The sequence below is a fragment of the Trichosurus vulpecula genome, chromosome 2 (genome assembly GCF_011100635.1).
Source record: "Trichosurus vulpecula isolate mTriVul1 chromosome 2, mTriVul1.pri, whole genome shotgun sequence".
Classification (NCBI taxonomy): Eukaryota; Metazoa; Chordata; class Mammalia; order Diprotodontia; family Phalangeridae; genus Trichosurus; species Trichosurus vulpecula.
The window spans coordinates 47,005,677-47,025,167 of NC_050574.1; positions in this window are offsets into that span (position 1 = coordinate 47,005,677).

Consider the following 19,491-nt stretch of genomic DNA (forward strand, 5'->3'; position numbering starts at 1 on the left):
TGTGAGTTATCTTGCCATTCCTAAGCCATGAATTGGAAGGCAGCTCGGTGCCTTTTGATGGTCTTACATTCGACTTTTGGAAGTGTCATCAAGGGTCAGAAAAGGTAGACCAGGAAGGATGTCTCCAGCCCAGGAATGTGAGCAATGCTTCTTAGGAGATATTCCCCCTCTCTTAGCAGCCATCACCTCATTTTTGATACCGACCTACAATTGGAATGCAGACTCAGAATTGTTTGCATTGCTTTCTTTTTCTTTCTCCTTCTTAAAAGAAGTTAATTTCTGCTTGGTGGATGTCTGGAAATAAAAGCTCAGTCTATGGATAATAACATGTTTTATAACTCCCTGTGCAGTAAGATTTTGATGATAGATAGATAGACAGACAGATTAGACAGACAGATAGATAGATATAAAGACAGAGAGACAGATGGATAGACAGAGAGATAGATAGACAGACAGACAGGTAGATAGAGAGATAGTTGGGTAGATGGGTAGACAGACAGAAAGATAGAAAGAAAGAAAGTAGGAAAGAAAGGAAGGAAGGAAGAAAGGAAGGAAGGAAGGAAGGAAGGAAGGAAGGAAGGAAGGAAGGAAGGAAAGGAGGGAGGAAGAAAGAAAGAAAAAAAGAAAGAAAGGAAGGAAGGAAGGAAGGAAGGAAAGAAGAAAGAAAGAAAGAAAGAAAGAAAGAAAGAAAGAAAGAAAGAAAGAAGAAAGAAAGAAGAAGGAAGGAAGAAAGGAAGGAAGGAAAGAAGAAAGAAAGAAAGAAAGAAAGAAGAAAGAAAGAAAGAAAGATAAAGAAAGAAAGAAAGGAAGGAAGGAAGGAAGGAAGGAAGGAAGGAAGGAAAGAAGAAAGAAAGAAAGATGGATGGATAGATGATGAATGGATGGACAGATAGATGGATACACAGATGAATAGATAGATAGATAGATAGATAGATAGATAGATAGATAGATAGACAGATAGATGATAGATAGATAGATAATTATATGAACTATAGAATTGGGCAACTGAAGTCTAAAGAGGTTGTCAATCAGTCAGGCAACGAGCATTTATTAAGCACCTATTATATGTAAGACACTGTGCTAAGCTCTAGAAATACAAAGAAAGGCAAAAGCATTGTCAATTTCCTGGTCAATGCCCTGGTCAGTGGCCAATATGCCAATAACTGTGTGCATAAAAGATATACAGTGTGAATGGAAAGTGATCTCAGAGAGGAAGGCATCAGCCATAGTTAAGTGGCTTGCCAAGATGAAGGATAGAGTTGATAGCGGAGTTAGGGTGCAACTAGGTGGTGCAGTAGATAGAGCACCGGCCCTGGAGTCAGGAGGACCTGAGTTCAAATACAGCCTCAGACACTTACTAGCTATGTGAGCTAGGGGAAGTCACATGGGGAAGAATGTAAGGCAAGAGGTGTGGGCCCCATGTATATAGTGAGGCTCCATGTATAATGAGGTTGCTGTTCCTGTGTATGGCTCAAAAGGAGACAGAATATATATGTCTCCCATCATTCCCCCCCCCCCCGCCCACTCTTCTACCAGGTATTCCTGCCAAGAGACAAAGTAGTAGGTTGGAGTTGAAGGCTGCTCTGTTCTCTTCAGAGATAGGTAGTAAAGAATATTATATATCAATATATCAATAATTTTATTGATATAGTACTTTAAAATTTATATAGCAAACAAATGAGATAATACGTTATCTTTATGTGGTCCTTGCAACAACCCTGTGAGATAAGTGGAATTATCCCCATTTTACAGATGAAGATGCTGAGGCAGACAGAAGTTAAATGACTTGCCCAAAGTCACATAGCTGATAAGTGCCTGACAAAGGTCCAAACTCAAGGCTTCTTGCCTCCAAATGCACTGTGCCATATAGCTCCCTAACCCCTAAACATACTAAGTCCCAATTGTCTCATCTGCAAAACAAGGGCATTGAGCCAGGTGGCCCCTGAGGTTTTCTCCAGATCTGTATGTATAAAATTTAAAAAGATTCAGAAGACTGATATTGAAACATATAAGGCTCCTTCCTCTCAGCACAGGGGTGATGGGCTGCAGCTATGGAATGAGGCATATATAGGAACTGACAATGAAAAAAAGAGTCCAATAAAACATTTAAAACATCCATCTGCGTTATGGCTAACATATGATGACTAGATCATGCCTAAATTGGCATTCCCATTCCCAACCTCAAGATTTTGTTTTCTTTCTAATAAGTGGCTCCTTTCCTTATTAAATTCAGTTTGAATATCAAAAACCCTTTAAAAATTGAAAAAAAGTTAGAGCTTAACAAACAATTCCCCCACCCCCTAGGCTGTTTTGAAACAATACTCTTTTGATGGGCCAAGAAGGACTGTTAAATTTTTTAAGAGGAAAAAAAATGACAGATAACAAAAGTCAACATGGACACAGTACACTAATTTTCAGATTGTCAATAGGCTTTATAGCCATGCTATGTCAACATTTTATAACAAGGCCAACATGCCTTTGTGTTCCAGTGGGACGCTGGCCGCCAAAATGGAGCACTGTCTTTGGGCAGAAAGCATGGTATCATGGCAGCAGGTGGTCCCACCCTGAGAAAATGGGGCTGACAGCTCAAATGGGTGATGTGGCTTCCCACACTGCATCCACAACGTGGATTGGCAGCTCTAAACTCCTAGGATATTAAAAGTTACTGATTTATTCATGCATTCAATAAAAATTTATTGGGTGCTTACTATGTGCAAGGTACTGTGGCAGATACAAAGAGATGTAAAACAATGCCTTACAAGGTAGGTGAAATAGAACCTCTGGGAGCCTAGAGTGGAAATGAGTCTCCCTGTACACACACACACACACACACACACATATGCACACGCACATGCACACACACAAACGCTCCTGCTCACAACACTTTTATCTATTATATACATACATAAAAGATAATAGACAATCATAAGTAAAATGCATTTTTATTTTTATTCTTTTGAGAAGAGCAAGAGAAGAGAAATCATCATTTAAGTTCCTCGTCTTTGCTTTTAAAATTAAGAATAGAAAACATAAAACTCTATTCAATGAAATACAACAAATTATGATCTAATGGCCATTAAGGGAGAGAACAAGAGACAAGAGGAAATAGGGAGAGAGGGAGAAGGATGAGGAATGAGAGACAGAGAGAGGGAGAGGGAGGAATGAAGACATCCAAAAACTAGGAGAGAAGCAGGGGGTTCTTTCCCCCACCTGGAAACAGGTTCCTAATTTGCTGCAAAAGGGGTCAGAGAGACAAAAAACTACTGTTTTTTATATTGTCCATTTTTCAAATGCACAATACATTTAATTCCCATGCAAATTGAAAATATAAGCATCCTTGGAATTTGCACTTGATTTTCTTCTTGGAAGGTGTTTGACATTTGGTTTTATTTTACAAAAATGCACATCTTAATATGATAGTCTCCATACAAGACATAAATCCTCAATAGGTTTCATATTTTAAAGCATTTCATTTCAAAAGAAAGATGACACATTTCATCTCAAGTTGGAAGACAATAATCACTAGCTTCCTGCTCTGAAAACACAAAGTGCCATGACTCATTTTCTGCATGAGGATGTGTGGCCTTCGTCATGTAACGTACCCGTTTTGGACCTTTAGGAAGTGGCCATTGAGCATCAAAAGCCTTTCCATATCTGTTGACATAATGAGGTCATTTATACCATTTCCGCAAGATTGATGAAGCATCATGGAGTAACGGTAAACTGCTGGATTGGGCATCAGGATACCTACGTTTAAGGTCTAATTCTGGCCATTAACTTGTTTAACTGAGATGTTTAACCCTTTGAGCCTCAACTTCTTTGTATGTCAAATCAAGCAATTAGACCAGATGATAGACAAGGTACCTTCAAGCTATTAAAAAATCCATCCTATTCTGTTCTGTTCTGCTTTATTCCATCCTACCCTATTCTATTTTATCCTATATCCTATCCCATCCCAACCTATTCTGTCCCACTCTATCCCATCCCATCCTATCCCATCCCATCTTATCCTATTCCATCCCAACCTAGTGTTTCCCATCCCATCCTATCCTATTCTATCCCATTTTATCCCATCCCATCCTAACCTAGTCTATCCCATCCCATCCTATCCCATCCCATCCCATCCCTTCCCATTGCATCCCATCCTGTTTTCCTATTCTGCTTTGCTCTATTTTGTTCTGTCCTGTCTTAGTCTATTCTCTTCTGTTCCCTTCTATTATGAGCTATGCCCAGGGCCAGAGGTTTTCCAAGCCAGCCCTAAGTATCAAATGAGATAATATATGCAAAGTTCTTTGTACACTATACAGTGCCTAGAATGGTGTAGGCACTTGATAAGCCTTTTCTTCAATTAAATTGTGGCAGGCAGGGGAAGATGGAGGAGCAAGGTGACAAAGGGCTTATAGCAGCTTCTGAGGCCTGCCGGGTGACCTTAGACCAATCATTTAACCTCTCTGAACCTGTAAATCTCTCAATCTAAAAAGTGAGTAAGTTGGGCACAGTGAGTTCTAAGTTTCTTTCTTACATTCTGAATCCAAGATTCATGGATACATATTGTCAAGACTAATCCGTATTGGCTGGGGCTCTTAACTCAGTATGGAGCTGGAATTATGGCTCCAGATCTGGCTCATAGGAGGGTCATGTGACCTGAGGTTGCCCCCATTTGGTGGCTGAGATCTCTTACTGTGCCCCAGGGTTACTCCTCCTAATCCTAGAATTCTAAAGAAGTGGCCCAGATCCACTCAAGTTTTCCAAATACTAAGGCTTTTTCCAGGGAAGCTCAGGTTTTGTCATCTCTGTTAATGATCCAGAAGAAGGGGGCTAAGTGGCTCATTAATTAAATTTTCAGATGAAGTCAATTTGCTGGGTGTCCAGGGCCCTAGGAGGGTGGAAATAATACCAAAGGAAGTGTGACAGGAAATGGCAAAAATAGGAATCAATTTTGGCAAGGGGGGTAATGCAAGTTAATGTATTTCAAGGCAAATTTCATCTGAATTTCAGATGTTCCATAGGAAAGGAAGCCTTAAGAGGAAAAATAACTAAGGGAGACCTTGACAGGCCCAGGACCCAGAGCTATTTGAAGAGCAGAGACTGCTGGGGTGGGGTGCTTTCTCGGCCAGGTCATCCATTTACCATCATGATTTCTAGGCTTTGAGCTGTCCAGAGCTTTCGGATTTGCAGCTGGGTGGCTCAGGAGTATAGGACGGTGTTGCAAAAGGCTTAGTGTAGTTTTGAGCAATTAGAAGCCATTACATCTTAAAGCTGCACTAAGACTTTCAGGATGCCCCGTCTGACCTCCTTGCTGGAGCTGAGCATCAGGGGCTCCACCACTATCCAACGGGTACTTATTTGACACCATTCAATAGGTATCATTATTCCCAAAGCAGATGAGAAAACTTCTGTGAACTTAGGTTATCTCCTCCATGTTCACAGTTCATAAAGAGAATTCATTCTCAGAAGTGTTTATCTTACTCTTCATGTCCAAGTTCCATAGCGTATCGCTTGGGAAGAATGTCTCATCATAAGTACCTTCAAAGTCATGCTCTGGGCCTCAGTTTCTCACTTTGTATAACAGGCTGTATGTTTGACCTCCCAGGGTTACTATAGAAAATGAATGGGAAAATCCTTTACAAAACCTCAGCATGAGGGGGTGGTAACCATTTTTGCCAACAAACATGGTGCCAGAAGCATTGACCCCACAAGTCCCTAGGCTGTGATGCCCAGAACTTCTGATGATCAGAATTTGGTACTTCCCTCCAGTGTCCAGGAGAAGTTAGCTAATACAGAAGGGAGAAAAATTCTTTTGTAACCCTCTCTTTTAAACTTTTAGTCAGTCCTGGCAACTCATGAATATCCCCTTTGAAATCCATGGTCCTACTTTCCAACTGGAAATGAAATGACTGGTTGTTGAATGATTGCTGTATATCAATTCATGACGAGTCTGATTTTCTCTGAAATGTTAAAAATTGACATCAGCTTGGAGCGATAGTATTTCAAGTGACCTGCTGTCACTGGTGACCCTGGAAATCTGGAAATGATTCTCATGGAGGAGATTGGTAGCTTCAGCCAGTGTTGGGTGGTATCAACATAGTGGGGAAATCAGAGTGACTTGGAGGAGTTATGGTTTTTTAGATAGGAAAAGGGGATCAGGTTGCCCCATGGAGTAGTCACATGACCTCCCTCCTTTTCTCTTATCCAGTTATTAGTAAATATCAGTGATCTTTTACAATTCCCTCCTTCTTCCTCACATTACTCTTCCTCTTTCTCTTTCCCTCCCCACTTCTCTGTTGGGCTCTGTGTGCCTGTGTCTGTCTCTGTCTCTCTGTCTCTATGTCTCTCTCTTTTCTCCATCTCTCTCTGTATCTATCTGTCTCTCTCTCCTTCTTTCCCTCTCTCTTCCCTCCCCCCTTCCATCTGTCTGTTTCTGTATCCAAGGCAGAGTCTCTGCCCACAGATGAGCTGGCATTTGTCACCTCTCTAACCACCGGAAATTTAGGTCAATCACCTTTGGATGTCTTCACCATCCAGTTTGCCAAGGGGCATCTTGAATCTCTCTGGGCAGCGGGTGGTCTGGATTACTTCCAATGAGGATCCCACTTCCCTGAGTCTTGTCTGCCCTGGGAATTCAGAGATTCCTCTTTCCCCTACTTTGTATCACTATCCTGCCCCTGTGAAGAGAGAGCAACCATGGTTTTATAGTGAAGGAATTGGGCTGATTTGCTCTGTAAAGAGCCTGGTTGCTAAGCATCTCTGTTAGGAGGCAAAAGGGAAGGAACAGAAAGGCCCAGCTGGTGTTCTGAGGTTCCACAATAGACACTGGGTTTGTTGGACCTCAAACAGCACTATATTTTTAAAAAACCCAATCTGCTGTTCAGTGAAGTTTTAAAACACCCTTTTATATTTTAGATAATAAAGCTAGAAATTATCTAACAATCTAAGCACTGCTTAATGAAATGGGGGCCTGATGAGCCAGCCACCTGGTTTGTCTTTGCCAAGTTTGCATTGCCAAGCAGTTAGAGAACAGTGAGCGCAGAGTCAGGACACCTGATTTCCAGGCCTAATTCTGCCCCTGTGTGACCAGCCTTCTCTGAGCTTCTGTTGACTCATCTCTAAAACATGAGCAGAGGCCTCATCCAGTGGTGTGCGCCTATAATCCCTACCAGGGAGGCTGCAGCTGGAGGAGAGCCTGGGGATTCCTAACTGCAGTGTTCTAAACTGATTGGATGTCTACACTAAACCAGTGCAGTGAGCCTAGAAGAGCAGGCTGCCTAAGGGGGCCACACCAGTCCAAGTCAAAAGCAGAGAAGATCAGAGCCCCATGTAGTGAGGTTATGTTCATTGAGTAACCACAGCCTGGCTAAGAACAGGACAACCAGTCTTCAAAAAAAGGATGGTCTTTAAAGGTCCAAAATCCTGCCTCTGACATCTGTGCGGCCTTGGGCAAGTCATTAATCTCCATGGTCCTCAGTACCCCTCTACTTTAAAAAAGGATAGTCTTTAAAGGTCCAAAATCCTGCCTCTGACACCTGTGTGGCCTTGGGCAAGTCATTAATCTCTGTGGTCCTCAGTACCCTCTGCTTTAAAATAAGGGAGTTGGACTAAAAGGCCTTGAGGGCCTTCAGAGATCATCTGATACAACCCCTTCATGTTACAGATTTGGAAACTGAGGCTCAGCAAGGTTAAATCACCCGCCTAACATTACATAGCTAGTAGGCGTGAGAGATAGGATTCAGACACTGGTATTTCTGCTCCAAGTCAAGCGCTATTCACTACTCCATGCTTTCTCTTATATGTTATAAGATCCTCGAAGGATGGATCATTTTATTTTGTCTTTGTCTTTCCAGGATTTAGCACAATGCCTGGTACATCGTTGTTCAATCGTTCAGTTGTGTCCGAGTCTTAGCACACCAATTCTGACCATGGGGTTTTCCAGACAAAGATACTGGAGTGGTTAGCCATGTCTTTCTCCGGTGGAGTACCTAGTATATTACATAGTAGGTGCTTTATAAATGTCAACTGGTTGGTGACTTGGATAGATCCAGAAGCAACGAGCTGATGGCACAGGAGGGTGGGCTTATACTTTAAGTAAACAAATTCTTAAGAATTACTTCTGGGGAAGCTAGGTGGCGCAGTGAGTAGAGCACCAGCCCTGGAGTCAGGAGGACCTGAGTTCAAATCCAGCCTCAGACACTTGACACACGTACTAGCTATGTGACCTTGGACAAGTCACTTAGCCTCAATTGCCCTGCCAAAAAATAAAAAAAAGAATTACTTCGGTCCCAAAGCAAAATGGAGTACTATAGAGAGATAGTGAGTTACCCCTCCCTCCAGGAGGTCTTTCAGCAAAGGCCAAAGGGATCACTGGTTTAGTGTGTTATAGAGAAGATTCTTGCCCAGGTGTGGGTTTGGTGAGATGTCCTCAGAGTTTCCTTCCAATTAAGTCTGTAATCATAGCACTATACAATTGTGGGATCTTAGATTTAGGATTAGAAGAGACCTTTGCTGTTGTCATTCAGTTGTTTTCAGTTGTGTCTGACCCTTCATGAGCCCAATTGAGATTTTCTTTGCAAAAGTACTGAGTAATTTGCCATTTCCTTCTCCAGTTCAATTTACAGATGAGGAAACTGAGGCAAACAGGGTGAAGAGACTTGTCCAGGGTCACACAGCCAGTAAGCATCTGAGGCCAGATTTGAACTCAGGTCTTCCTGGCCCTGCACTGTATCCACTGCACTGCCTATCTGCCCTGAAGGGATCTTGGAGGATACACCTTAATAATGAGAACCATCCCTACAACATTTTACAGGGGGGAAGGGACCAAACCTTTGTTAAGCACCTATTATGCGCCACATACTGTGCTAAGGGCTTTACAAATATTCTACACAGAGAGATTAAGTAACTTATATCCAAAGTTACACAACTAGTAAATGCCTGGGGCCACTGGGTGGCGCCACAGTGCACAGAACACTCTGTGCTTGAGTCAGGAAGACTCATCTGCCTGAGTTCAAATCCAGCCTTAGACACTTACTAACTTTGTGCTCCTGGGCGAGTCACTTAACCCTGTTGACCTCAATTTCCTCATCTCTAAAATGAGCTGGAGAAGGAAATAGCAAACCACTTCAGTTTCTTTGCCAAGAAAATCCCAAATGGGGTCATGAAGAGTCAGACGTGGTGAACAACAAATGTCTGAAGCAGGATGTGAACCCAGGTCTTCCTGTCTCCGAGTCCAGAATCCCATCCACTGTGCCTTATGGAGACTCTTCCCTCACTCCCACCTCTCCATCCCTCCCACAAATCCTCTGCACACCAGGGGGAGAATCAAATCCCTGACGGGTTATCGTTTCCAAGCCATGGCATGATAAGCCCACATCTTAGTTACCTTTTTAGCAATAAGGATTTCCCTTGGAAGACTTTAAGGCTCGCAAAAGTCATTCTGCTATTTAAATATAGAACAGCAACATATTTTAATAATCATGCCCTGGGGCATAGTTTTTTCTGTTGCATGAAAAAATAATGGTCAAAACAGCCCACAGCCAATTGCCAAATTATGTAAAAATAATGAAAAGAAATCTGTTCCTGGGTGTCTTCCTCACCATGTTGAGCCACCTTAACAGTGGTAATCAATCTAAAATTAACACACCTCCCTCCGCCCCTACCCTGCTCTGGATGAAAATAAAGATCTGAGTCCATTATTCACTTTGAGAGGGCTTTCAGCATTCTAAAGGTGGCGTTGGGTTGGACAGATAAAGCACCATTTTCACAGCCTAACGTTAGGAGTGGGCATCGGATGGTTGCACTGGGTTCCAAATGAGGGAGGCTGCAGGGTGCAGGGGGAAGTGGTCTGGATTGAGAGTCAGAGGGCCTGGATCTGAGTTCAATTCATGGGTCTTCAGTGTGTTACTCATGTGATTTGGGGGCAAGTCTAGCCCAGTGGTGAAAGCAATGGCTCTGGAGTCAGAGGGTCTGTACCCTTGGAAACCCACCTCCCATGCTGTTATAGTAATTAGGGTGGTAATTTTTTGCAGTTCTTCTCTTTTGGAATGCTAAGGTAATCAAGTGCCTTAGATGGGTCTTTTCTTTCAAATGTAATGGCAAGCAAAGTGGACTTTTTGTTGTTTTTTGTTTGAGTGCTTCTCAGCACCAAGGTAATCAAGTGCCCCAGGTCCCTGAGACTTGTATATAAGATCTGAGGTTGGGGTTTTGTTTTGGGGGCACACTCATTGAAAGAGTGTTGGTGAGGAAACTTTGGGTAGCCATCGAAGCAGCCCCCCTGGCTTTGAATACCCAGATGTCGGTGCTTTTCTCTGGTCACTACGTATGTATTGTCATTTGGTCAGACAGATAAAAACCTGTCTGTTGATCTGTTTGTAATTTCTGTTTGTATTTGCTCTGAAGTTCAGGGTGCTGACTTTTTCCCCTGAACTAAGTGAATGATATATGTATGTTTAATTAAAGTGATATTATAAACCCCTTAAAGTTGCTTTCCTTAGAAAAGCAGATCAAAGAACATGTGCTAGCAGCCCTCCTGTGTGCTGGTGTTGTTGGCCTTACATAGCCACAGTAGTGGCAAATAGCCTTGTTGTTACACATGCTTGCTGTGTGGGAGACTTTGGGCAAATTACTTCACATCCCTGGGCCTTGGTTTCCTCATCTGTAAAATGGGCAGGTTATACTAAATGACTTCTAAAGTCCTTCTCAGGTCTAAATTCATGAACTTATGATCCAAATTCCACCTTTTCTCCTTGCTGCCTGTGGGACTTTGGGCAAGTGGCTTCACTTTTCTGGCCCTGACTCAGTTTCCTCATCTGTAAGCTAAAGGGATTAGATTGTACCATCTCAGAAGCCTCTTCTATCTCTAAATGATGTGATCCTTTGGATTCAATAGGTTAGAAGGAGTTCTTTTGGGGCACTCTCCAGCATTTATTAAGTACCTACAGTGTGCAAAGTCCTGAGGATAATAAAACAAAACAAGACAAAGGGAAACAAAACCATAAAGATGCCTTCCTTCATGGAGCCTGCCTACACTGAGTAAGCACCTGGGGGAAACAGCCAAGTTCATCTATAATACAGCCTCTGCCACTTTAGAGCTCCTGCTTCTAGCCTCAGCTAAAAGGGACTCGAGACAATGTCTGCTATGTGGAGAAAGTGAAATTGGTAAGGGAATTAAAGAACAAGAGGTCCAGTCGGGGGGGGGGGGGAGGGTAGGATAGAAGAGGGGAAGAGATGAGGGAAAGAGAGGGCAGGATGGGAGAGGGAGGAATGGGAGGAAGGGAGGGAGGCAGGGAGGGGGAGAGAGAGAGAGAGACAGACAGAGAGACAGAGATAGAGAGACAGAGACATAAAGACAGAGAGACAAAGACAAAGAGACATAGAGACAGAGTGACAGAGAAACAGACAGAGACAGAGAGAGAGAGACAGAGAGAAGAAGGAGGAGGAGGAGAGAGGAGGAAGAGGAGGAAGAGAAAGAGGAGGAGGAGGAGGAGATAGGTGAGAGAAGAAAGACAGAGAGAATAGGGATGATAGAGAAATAGAGAAGTGATAGATAATGAATTAGATGGATGGACAGAAAAAATAGGTGATAGAGAAAGAGAGAGATGATAGATAATTAAATAGAAAGGTGATAGATAATGAGATAGAGATGAGAGAGATAACAGATATCTGACATAATGAGGGAGAGAGCTAGAGAGAAGTGATAGAGATGATAGAGAAATAGAGAAGAGGTAGATAATGTACACATACATACACACACGTTCATACATACACACACACACACACACATGAAGAGCTTTCTTATGTAAAGACCATAGATTGTCACAAACCACAAACATCCCCTGAGTGCAAATTACTGCTGTCTGAGGTTGTTTCAAGTTAAAAACACAAACATTTGCATCTGCTGAAAGTGGAAGTCATGGAATGATAGAATCCTAAATCATGGATTTAGAGCTGGGAGGACCCTGAGAGGCCACTGAGTAGTACATTCTCATTTTGCAGATAAGGAAACTGAGGCCCAGAGGGACCCATAGACCAAAGGATCATAGGTTTGGAGCAATAAAAGAACTTGAGAGACCATCTAGTTCCTGAGGACACTGAGGCCCAGAGATACCCAGGGGCTTGCACCAAGTCCTACACCAGATAATTTGCAGAGGACCTGGGATTCCAACCAAGGGCCTTCCACTCCAAATCCAGCCCCTTTTCCCCCTACAAATGCTACCTCCCAATAGCAATAAACATATGGATTTAGCTCCCTTTTCAGCCATGTCTTCCACTGAACCAAAATAATTTCGAAACCATCCTTTTGAAACAATCACACTGTTGCAATAATTTTTCTATCTTTCTTCATCATTGTCACAAGTCTGAAAATGAAAGATCTAAATCCTCTCCCACTAGGTACCACTGTGATGTATCTGTTGCTGTTGCTGGCTCCTTTCCCTCAATTCCTTCTTTCAGTACACACACACACTTACACTCACACACCCATACACACACTCAAACACACACACACACACACACACACACACACACACACACACACAATGCCAAGATATTCTGGAGAGCTCGGGGCTCATGGAGTCTAGAGATGGAAGGGCCAGCATTTATTAACCAGATGAGATCATGTATGAGAAGCACTTTGCAAACCTTAAAACACAATATAATGTTAAGATTTCTTTTTTAAATAAAGTACCTACCATGTGCCTGTGATTTCTTCAGTGCAGGGAACTTCTGGTGAGGACCTCTCTCAACAATACATGGACACTGAGTGGTTAAATTACTTGTGTAAAGTCACACAGCCAACCAGTGTGTCAGAGACCAAGTTCCCAAATCCCTTCCTGGCTTCAAGCCTGTTGTCTACCCAATGGGCTATGTGGCAAGTCCCTCCACCTCTCTGTGTTCTAGGCCATTCTCTGAACTCTAAGTTGCAGAGAAGGTGGCTAACTCCATTGGTAGATGGAATCTTCTCACCTGGGTGTTCTTTGTACTACACCCCACGACCAGTCCCTCTCTCTCCCTCTCCCAACTATGTGTGAAGAGCTGTTCTAGGTGCCAGAGAGAGAAAAAGAAAATTCTATGCTCTTTAGAAGCTTTCATTCCTTTTGGGAATAAAACATACCTCTAAGTAAATACAAAATTCTTGGGTCTAGACTCATTATTTCATTAGCACAGGGAACTTTCCTACTGAGGAAATTCAGTCTAACAGGGTCATACTCTGTAGCTTCCAATCTAAGAGATCTAGCTGGGACACTGAGACTTTCCAATAGTGAGCTAGATACATAGTGACGCATAATGTCAAAGTCAGAACTTGAACCCAGATCCAGAAGAGACCGTAGAAAATCAAATGTCATAGCTGGAAAAGAGCTTAGAACATAGATTGTCAGATCTGGGAGGGACTATTAGAGAGATCACGGCTCTCAGGTTGGAAGGGACCCTAGAAGTTGTTTAGTTCAACCTCTACATTGTGCAGATGAGGTCAAGTGGGCCTTGAGGAGGTGAAGTCAAGAAATCGGTAAGTGTCAGAGGTAGGATTTGAACCCAGGGCCTCTGACCTGAGAGTCAGTGCACTCTCCACTATGGCTCATTGCCTCCTAGGAGTTAGGGTTGCCTAGTGGGCTTCCACTCTATTTCATATTGCCTCTAAGACAATGAGACTCCAAAACTCCAACATTAGAGTTGCTTAGAGATGGGATTCCTTCTTGGAGGTAGAAGCTAAGTTGGTTGATATCCAGAGGTCGTTACAACTGCCAGAATCCCATAGGTACCACTGAACACAAACTTGACTGGCCAAAACCTCTTTCCTGGGCTGAGCATCAGGAGGGTTAAAGCCTTGACATCATAATTGGGAATATTTGTTTGCCATCCATGGGTGAATTCACATTATGGCAGCTACAGTGATTGGGTGAGCTGATATTCAGGAGCATTCTTCCTTAGGGTCTTCCATTTTCCCTGTTGGAATGTCTTGGGATACCCCTCCCCCTTCCCTGCTTTTAATCAATTGCAGAAAATCAGCCTCTCAAGGTAAAGAGAAAATGGATTGATTTCAGATTTTGTGACTGTGTCTTTCAGTCATGACCATTGGGAGATGTGTAGCCTGGATCCATAGAAACTGACAGCTACAATGAGCCCATAACAATGCCTTCGCCTCCAACCTAACTGTACTCTGATAATTACCACAGCCTCATATAAAACCTCAAGATCTTGAGAGCTTATTATGTTTCACGTCTGCCTTTTGCGAGCTAGAGCCAGTAGGGAAAAGGTTCCTCGATTCTGATCTGGTCTTAAATTGTGAGCATGATAATACCTTGTTGTATATGTAATATTTATTTAGAGTTTAAATGTTTGCCAAACTTTTTATATACATCATGTCATTTGATCGTCACGTCATCAACCTGTGACATTGATACTATCATTATCCCCATTGTATGTAACGTACAGATGAGGAAACTGAGACTGAGAGGGATTAAATGATTTGCTTTGGGTCAATCAGTAAACTTGTATTAAGTGCCTACTATGTGCCAGACGCTGTGCTAAGCACTGGCAATTAAAAACAGCTTTCAAATCTAATGGAAGAGAAAAAATGTGCAAACAACTGTACAGACAAGCTATATACAAGATGAATTGAAGATGGTCAACAGAGGGAAGAAGCTAGCATTAAGGAGACTGGGAAGGGCTTTTTGTAGAAGGTGGGATGAAGAAAGCCAGGGGAGCTAGGAGACTGAGATGAGGAAGGAGAGCATTCCAGACTTGGGTCATACACAACTAAGAAATGCCTGAATCAGAATTCAAACTCGGGTCTTCCTGATTTCAACAACCTTTTTTTTTTTCCAGACAGCATGATAAAAATTAGAAGCTTATTAAGACTGTCCACTATTTCAATGGTTAAATGAAGAGTTGTCATCTTTAGACCATGGTCACTTTCCTATTGCATAGGGCCTGGCACAAAGTAATTGCCTAGTGAATGCTTATTGGCTGGTCGATCAATAGATTGATTGCTTCTCATCTTAGAAGCATCCAAGTCTATACTGTATCTGGGTCTGTGAATCTTGGGTAAGGAGACAATTGGGGAAAATACTTTTTAAAAAATGAGTTATGGGCCGAGCTACAACTAACACATTTGCACCCAGGTCAAGTATGATATAACACACACTAAAATCCACTTTTTAAGCTGAGATAATGCAGGCAAGGCTGTTGCTAGGAGTCTAGGACAAGGAGGAGCTCACCTAAGACGCAGCTGACAGGAGAGAGGAGCAACCATCTGGTAGTTATCTATTTGAATTAATCCTTCTTGTTAACTAGATTCTAAGCACTGTTGTTCCTATGCTGCTAAAAAGCTACAAGTACTTTCAATGCCCTATAAATTTAGCACCCTGGGGCAAAGCTCAGATTGCCCAGCCCTAGTCATGCCTCAGGTTATAGATTTTGGGGAGAAAAAAGAGTTTTGCTTTGTTCTATCCCCTCTTCTCCACCATGTATTCCAAGTGGGGGGTCTTGAGATGTGTGTGCTTCTCATCAGTTTCCCAGTGATCATTGGGAATGTTTTCTTTAACTTTAACATCTGTTTTTCCTCTTAATGAAGGAGAATCAATGGGGGCAGGTTTGTAAAAACTGAGAGTCACTTATCTCTCCTCGATTTTTCCCCCCAACTTGTTTGGTTCAATTTGGTCCTGGAGGGTAAACTGCACTCTCCCCCGCCAAAAAAGGGGGGAACAACAATGATTCCAGGAAAGAACCTGAAAAATCCTGTTGTAATTTAGCAATTTTGGTGGGGTATAAGTCATTTGGCTGTGTTTTGATGAGGTGCCAGGTCTTGGTTGTGTGGGGAAAACATGAAAAAGAATATTGTTTATTTGGTTTGATTCATTTTCGCAAAATACAGATTGACTTAGCTCTGTGAGTAATTACAAGGCATGTAAGGAACCCTTTGAACTACAACATTTCTTTTAAAAATCATGATGGCTTATTTCGGTGGCTGGGGCCCAATAATTAGGTGAGGTATCCCCAGCTGACATATTTCCCTAGTGTTCTTTGTCTGACTCATCCCTCTGCTCCAACCCCCATGTACCTTGTGTTGTATATATCTCTGTATATAAGGTATCCCGCCATAGTTCTGGGCCTTTGTGCAGGCTGGCTCCTATGTCGACAAGAAATCCTCTCCTCACCTTCCTGTGGTAGGATCTCTAGCTTCCTTCAAGGCTCAGGCCAGGGGCCTCCTGCTTTCCAAGGCACTAGCGCCCTCCTTACCCAGCACCAACATGTGCATGTGTTTGTATTGCCTTCTCTGTGTCCAGAGAAACCAGGGACGGTTGTTACTTTCTTTTTATATTTATGTTTATATTTTATATTTCCAGGTGCCTTCCCATGGATTAATATTTCCATTTTATCCTGTCTACTAGTTTGTTTGTACACAGTTGTTTGCATGCTGTCTCCTCCATTAGACTGTGAGATCCTTGAGAGCAGGGACTGTCTTTTATCTTTCTTTTTGTGTGTGTGTTTTTTTGGAGGGGGGAAGGCAGGGCAATTGGGGTTAAGTGACTTGCCCAAGGTCACACAGCTAGTAAGTGAGTCAAGTGTCTGAGGCTGGATTTGAACTCAGGTCCTCCTGACTCCAGGGCCTGTGCTTTACTCACTTCACCACCTAGCTGACCCCTTTTATCTTTCTGTGTATCTCTAGCACTTTAACACAGTGCTTGACATCTAGTAGGTGCTTAATAAATGTTTATTAACTGACTACCACAGTGCCTAGAACAGAGTAGTTAATAAATGTTTACTGAATGACTAGCACACAGTAGGTACTTAACAAGTGTTTATTGGTTGACTAGCACAGTGCCTATAACATAGTAGGTGGTTAATAAATTTTTGTTGATTGACTAGCACAGTGCCAGGCATATAGTAGGCAATATAGTAATTTATTGATTGACTGACTCACTAACACAGTGCCTAGTTGTATTGGGAATCAAGAGGGGCTCTTAACACTTATTCAACCAAGTACCCTTGAAGAGTTTGGCCTTTGTTTCCTTGATTAAATTAGGAGTCCTTGATGACCTCCTTGCCTCAAGGGAAAGCCTAGTTTACAAGGGTTTGAGTGACATGTTTGTGACATCAGAGGCTTTTACACCATGTGGGTTTAAATCATTTTTGTGACGATTTTAGGTCATGTGGGTGAGTTACATGTGTGACTCACCTTTGACCCTGAACAAGATATATAAACACAGAGGTTGGCTTTCTCTTTTGGAGCTCTGAGCCACAGCAGGAGTGGTGGGTGACTCTAGGTGAGCTCCTCGGCTTTGAAGAAAACCCAGATGTTGATGCTTCTCCAGTAACTGTATATTGTGATTTTGTCAGACAGAAATCTATCTGTTGATTTGTGTTTATTTGCTCTGTTTGTGTTTGCTCTGAAACTCAGGGTGCTGGCTTTTCCCCCTGAGCTGAGTGAATGATATTTGCATGTTGGATTAAAGTAAGATTGTTAACCCCTTAACGTTGCTTTCCTTAGTAAAGCAGATCAAAAGAACCCGGGCTTGCAGCGTTCTTGCTGTTGGGCTCATGTTGGTTTTTCACTTCCACAACAGCTGCTAGCCGAATCGTTGAACACTAGCACAGAGTAGATGCTTAATAAATGTTTCTTGACTGACTAACACAGTACCTGGCACAGAGTAGGTGCTTAATAAATGCTTATTGGTTGATTGATTGATCCATCCCATGGCTCCCAATAATGTCAAGACTTACCATACAGTAACTATTTTGTTGCTGTGTTTGTATCTCTAGATCGGAACACAGTGCCTAGCGCATGCTAGGTAGAGCGGGTACCTAATAAACGCCATTGATAGATTGATACCTGTTTACCTTCCCCTGATATAATATGAGCTCCCTGAGGGCAAGGGCTGTTTCAATTTCATCTTTGTATCCCAAGCACCTAAAAGGCAGTGAGCAGAGTAAATGAAAGACCACCAAAGACTCAGGAAGAACTGGGGTCGGATCCTACCTTTGGCATACACTGGCTGTGTGACCCTGGACAGATGACTTACCCTCTCAGGGCTCAAGTTGCAGATCTGAACTGGAAGAGGGAATTCTCTCTCCCATAAAGTCTCCGATCTGCCTTTCCCCAACCTCCAGCACCTCATGCAGTGCCGACCCACAATAGGAGCTTAATAAAAGCTTGTTGAAAGAATAAATGAATCTCTTTCGATCCCTTTATTTTACTAGGTGAGTAATTGAGGTCCAGGGAAGTACAGTAACTCATCCAAGGTCTCACAGGCAGGAAATGGAAGAACTAAGATTAGAACCCAGATCCTCTGACTCCAAACCCAGGGCATTTCAGACTGCTTGAAGGTAGGCATAACTGAATTTTCTTCTGGGTGTTCCCAGTGTAATACAAGGAGTTTGTGGCCAGTAGAGACTTACTGGACATTTACAGACCTGGATAGGATTTGTTCTCTTCTTGCCACATCTCTGTCAAATCACTCTTGATACATAAGCCAATACCGAAGGATGTATCAAAAGCTACCATTTCATAGTGATTTGGTGTGAACGTCTGTCATTATTCCCAATTATCTGCTTTGCAAGCTTAGATATTGATATATGAATATTAAAAGCAAAAGACCTTTCTCATCGTAGGCTTCACTATTGCTCAGCAATGACTCAACATTTATTTTCGATAGCACATTAAGGTTTTAAAAAAAAACTCCCTTACAAAATCCCAATGAGGTCAGTAGGGCCAGCATTTTTTCTGTCTAAGACACAGAAAGGTGACATGTCACCATATCAGCACAGCTGGGAAGTGTCAGAGCTGAGATTTGAACCTGGATCCCTCAGTTGGAAGGGACCTTAATGGTCATCTAACCCACCTCAAACCCTTTGTCCATTGCACTGTCCTGTCTTTCTAGTCATTACTTGATGACATGAGTCCTACTTTACCTGTTCTCAGTATAGAATTCCCCCATCCAATACTCTCTGCTTGGTATCATAGATAATATGGAACTGGCAGACACCTAGGTCATTATCTCATCCAACCTCCACATTTTACAGCTGAGGAAACTGAGACCCAGGAAAGCTGGGTGGCTTGTCCAAAGCAATACAAATATTAAAAAGCAGACTGAGAATTTGAACTTGGCTCCTCTAATTCAAAATTCATTGAGTTTTCATGTTACTGCTCTGAAACCTTCCCTTCTCTATTGGTAGCTCACCTCCTCCAGTCTTCCCCATCACCAGCCCACTGACAGCTCAGGAGGAAGCATCTGTTCCTGTTTTCAACCAGGAGGGACTGGGGTACCCAGAAGAGAGTAGGCTGGGTGCATAGACACCCTGTTGCATCTCTGTTGGACTCGGCTTCTCCTGTTCTGTGCCTCCACCTCACCAGATGGTCCCAAAGCCCATGGGAATATCCTGCTCGAGCTCTGAATAGCTTTTGGCTTCATTGCAATTCTAGAATAAAACATGTGTGTGTGTGTGTGTGTGTGTGTGTGTGTGTGTGTGTGTGTGTGTGTGTGTGATTGTGTGTGTGTGTGT